At 52.7% G+C, this 4,950-nt stretch overlaps 1 non-coding gene across 1 annotated transcript; it reads right to left on the reverse strand.

Annotated features, from left to right (window-relative positions):
- Nucleotides 1–2,370: 2,370 nt before the first annotated feature.
- TRNAI-GAU (transfer RNA isoleucine (anticodon GAU)) lies at nucleotides 2,371–2,444 on the reverse strand. Its single transcript has one exon. It is a non-coding gene; the product is annotated as a tRNA-Ile (tRNA).
- Between the last annotated feature and the right edge of the window lie 2,506 nt (nucleotides 2,445–4,950).

Consider the following 4,950-nt stretch of genomic DNA (forward strand, 5'->3'; position numbering starts at 1 on the left):
AAAAAGCAACAGACCACTCCCGGGAGGGCTCGAAACTCCAACCTTTCGGTCAACAGCCGATCGCGCTAGCCCATTGCGCCACGGAGACAGTCTTGCTCATCTCTCACCACCATCAGAACATATCATCAAAGCTATCAGCCCAAAGAAAAAAAACCACCGCACCACCACCGGGTGGGCTCGAACCTCTAACCTTTTGGTTAACGGCCAATCGCGCTAGCCAATTGCGCCACGGAGACAGTCCTGCTCCCCTCTCACCACCATCATAACATATCTTCAAAGCTATCAGCACAAAGAAAAAAAAAAGCGCTGCACCACCACCGGGTGGGCTCGAACCTCCAACCTTTCGGTTAACAGCCGATCGCGCTAGCCAACTGCGCCACGGAGACAGCCGTGCTCCACTCTCACCATCATCAGAACATATCTTCAAAGCTATCAGCGCAAAGAAAAAAGCAACACACCACTCCCGGGAGGGATCGAAACTCCAACCTTTCGGTTAACCGCCGATTGCGCTAGCCAATTGCGCCACGGAAACAGTCCTGCTCTACTCTCACCACCATCAGAACATTTCTTCAGAGCTATCACCCCAAAGAAAAAAAAGCGCCGCACCACCACCGGTTGGGCTCGAACCTCCAACCTTTCGGTTAACAGCCGATCGCGCTAGCCAATTGCCCCACGGAGACAGTCGTGCTCCACTCTCACCATCGTCAGAACATTTCTTCAGAGCTATCACCCCAAAGAAAAAAAAGCGCCACACCACCACCGGATGGGCTCGAACCTCCAACCTTTCGGTTAACAGCCGATCGCGCTAGCCAATTGCGCCACGAAGACAGTCCTGCTCCACTCTCACCACCATCAGAACATATCTTCAAAGCTATTACCGCAAAGAAAAAAGCAAAACACCACTCCCGGGAGGGCTCGAACCTCCAACTTTCCGGTTAAAAGCCGATCACGCTAGCCAATTGCGCCACGGAGACAGTCCTGCTCCACTCTCACAACCATCAGAACATAACTTCAAAGCTATCAGCCCACAGAAAAAAAAGCGCCACACCACCACCAGGAGAGCTCGAACCTCCAACTTTTCGGTTAACAGCCGATCGCGCTAGCCAATTGCGCCATGGAGACAGTCCTGCTCCACTCTCACTACCGTCAGAACATTTCTTCAGAGCTATCAGCCCAAAGAAAAAAACAAGCGCTGCACCACCACCGGGTGGGCTCGAACCTCCAACCTTACGGTTAACAGCCGATCGCGCTAGCCAATTGCCCCACTGAGACAGTCGTGCTTCACTCTCACCATCGTCAGAACATTTCTTCAGAGCTATCACCCCAAAGAAAAAAAGCGCCGCACCACCACCAGGTGGGCTCGAACCTCCAACCTTTCGGTTAACAGCCGATCGCGCTAGCCAATTGCCCCACGGAGACAGCCGTGCTCCACTCTCACCACCGTCAGAACATTTCTTCAGAGCTATCACCCCAAAAAAAAAAGCGCCACACCACCACCGGTTGGGCTAGAACCTCCATAATTTCGGTTAACAGCCGATCGCGCTAGCCAATTGCGCCACGAAGACAGTCCTGCTCCACTCTCACCACCATCAGAACATATCTTCAAAGCTATTACCGCAAAGAAAAAAGCAACACACCACTCCCGGGAGGGCTCAAAACTCCAACCTTTCGGTTAACAGACGATCACGCTAACCCATTGCGCCACGGAGACAGTCCTGCTCCACTCTCACCACCATAAGAACATAACTTCAAAGCTATCAGCCCAAAGAAAAAAAGCGCCGCACCACCACCGGGTGGGCTCGAACCTCCAACCTTTCGGTTAGCAGCCGATCGCGCTAGCCAATTGCGCCACGAAGACTGTCCTGCTCCACTCTCACCACCATCAGAACATATCTTCAAAGCTATTACCGCAAAGAAAAAAGCAACACACCACTCCTGGGAGGGCTCGAGACTCCAACCTTTCGGTTAACAGCCGATCGCGCAAGCCCATTGCGCCACGGAGGCAGTCTTGCTCCACTCTCACCATCATCAGAACATATATCCAAAGCTATCAGCGCAAAGAAAAAAAAGCGCTGCACCACCACTGGGTGGGCTCGAACCTTCAACCTTTCGGTTAACAGCCGATCGCGCTAGCCCATTGCGCCACGAAGACAGTCTTGCTCCACTCTCACCACCATCAGAACATATCTTCAAAGCTATCAGCGCAAAGAAAAAAGCAACACACCACTCCCGGGAGGGCTCGAAACTCCAACCTTTCGGTCAACAGCCGATCGCGCTAGCCCAATGCGCCACGGAGACAGTCTTGCTCCCTTCTCACCACCATCAGAACATAACTTCAAAGCTATCAGCGCAAAGAAAAAAGCAAAACACTTCTCCCGGGAGGGCTCGAACCTCCAACTTTTCGGTTATCAGCCGATCGCGCTGGCCAATTGCGCCACGGAAAAAGTCCTGCTCAACTCTCACCACAATTAGAACATATCTTCAAAGCTATCAGCCCAAAGAAAAAAAAAGCGCTGCACCACCACCGGGTGGGCTCGAACCTCCAACTTGTCGGTTAACAGCCGATCGCGCTAGCCAATTGCGCCACGGGGACCGTCCTGCTCCACTCTCACCACAGTCAGACCATTTCTTTAGAGCTATCACTCCAAAGAAAAAAAAAGCGCCGCACCACCACCGGGTGGGCTCGAACCTCCAACCTTTCGGTTAACAGCCGATCGCGCTAGCCAATTGCCCCACGGAGACAGTCGTGCTCCACTCTCACCACCGTCAGAACATTTCTTCAGAGCTATCACCCCAAAGAAAAAAAAAGCGCCACACCACCACCGGTTGGGCTAGAACCTCCATACTTTCGGTTAACAGCCGATCGCGCTAGCCAATTGCGCCACGAAGACAGTCCTGCTCCACTCTCACCACCATCAGAACATATCTTCAAAGCTATTACCGCAAAGAAAAAAGCAACACACCACTCCCGGGAGGGCTCAAAACTCCAAGCTTTCGGTTAACAGCCGATCACGCTAACCCATTGCGCCACGGAGACAGTCTTGCTTCACTCTCACCACCATCAGAACATATCTCCAAAGCTATCATCGCAAAGAAAAAAGCAACACACCACTCCCGGGAGGGCTCGAACCTCCAACTTTTCGGTTATCAGCCGATCGCGCTGGCCAATTGCGCCACGGAAAAAGTCCTGCTCAACTCTCACCACAATTAGAACATATCTTCAAAGCTATCAGCCCAAAGAAAAAAAACCACCGCACCACCACCGGGTGGGCTCGAACCTCCAACTTTTCGGTTAACAGCCGATCGCGCTAGCCAATTGCGCCACGGGGACCGTCCTGCTCCACTCTCACCACAGTCAGACCATTTCTTTAGAGCTATCACTCCAAAGAAAAAACAGCGCCGCACCACCACCGGGTGGGCTCGAACCTCCAACCTTTCGGTTAACAGCCGATCGCGCTAGCCAATTGCCCCACGGAGACAGTCGTGCTCCTCTTTCACCACCGTCAGAACATTTCTTCAGAGCTATCACCCCAAAGAAAAAAAAAGCGCCACACCACCACCGGTTGGGCTAGAACCTCCATACTTTCGGTTAACAGCCGATCGCGCTAGCCAATTGCGCCACGGAGACAGTCCTGCTCCACTCTTACCACCATCATAACATATCTTCAAAGCTATCAGCACAAAGAAAAAAAGCGCCGCACCACCACCGGGTGGGCTCGAACCTCCAACCTTTCCGTTAACAGCCGATCGCGCTAGCCAACTGCGCCACGGAGACAGTCGTGCTCCACTCTCACCATCATCAGAACATATCTTCAAAGGTATCAGCGCAAAGAAAAAAGCAACACACCACCACCGGTTGGGCTCGAACCTCCAACCTTTCGGTTAACAGCCGATCGCGCTAGCCAATTGCGCCACGTAGACAGTCCTGCTCCACTCTCACCACCATCAGAACATATCTTCAAAGCTATTACCGCAAAGAAAAAAGCAAAACACCACTCCCAGGAGGGCTCGAACCTCCAACTTTCCGGTTAACAGCCGATCGCGCTAGCCAATTGCGCCATGGAGGCAGGCCTGCTCCACTCTCACCACCGTCAGAACATTTCTTCAGAGCTTTCAGCCCAAAGAAAAAACAAGCGCTGCACCACCACCGGGTGGGCTCGAACCTCCAACCTTACGGTTAACAGCCGATCGCGCTAGCCAATTGCCCCACGGATACAGTCGTGCTCCACTCTCACCATCGTCAGAACATTTCTTCAGAGCTATCACCCCAAAGAAAAAAAAAGCGCCACACCACCACCGGTTGGGCTCGAACCTCCAACCTTTTGGTTAACAGCCGATCACGCTAGCCAATTGCGCCACGAAGACTGTCCTGCTCCACTCTCCCCACCATCAGAACATATCTTCAAAGATATTACCGCAAAGAAAAAAGCAACACACCATTCCTCGGAGGGCTCGAGACTCCAACCTTTCTGTTAACAGCCGATCGCGCTAGCCCAATGCGCCACGGAGGCAGTCTTGCTCCACTCTCACCATCACCAAAACATATCTTCAAAGCTATGAGCGCAAAGAAAAAAAAGCGCTGCACCACCACCGCGTGGGCTCGAACCTCCAACTTTCGGTTAACAGCCGATCGCGCTAGCCCATCGCGGAACGGAGACAGTCTTGCTCCACTCTCACCACCATCAGAACATATCTTCAAAGCTATCAGCGCAAAAAAAAAGCAACACACCACTCCCGGGAGGGCTCGAAACTCCAACCTTTCGGTCAACAGCCGATTGCGCTAGCCCATTGCGCCACGGAGACAGTCTTGCTCCCTTCTCACCACCATCAGAACATAACTTCAAAGCTATCAGCCCAAAGAAAAAAAGCACCGCACCACCACCGGGTGGGCTCGAACCTCCAACCTTTCGGTTAACAGCCGATCGCGCTAGCCAATTGCGCCACAGAGAC

This window comes from Rhipicephalus microplus, unplaced genomic scaffold (assembly GCF_043290135.1).
Source record: "Rhipicephalus microplus isolate Deutch F79 unplaced genomic scaffold, USDA_Rmic scaffold_29, whole genome shotgun sequence".
Taxonomy (NCBI): Eukaryota; Metazoa; Arthropoda; class Arachnida; order Ixodida; family Ixodidae; genus Rhipicephalus; species Rhipicephalus microplus.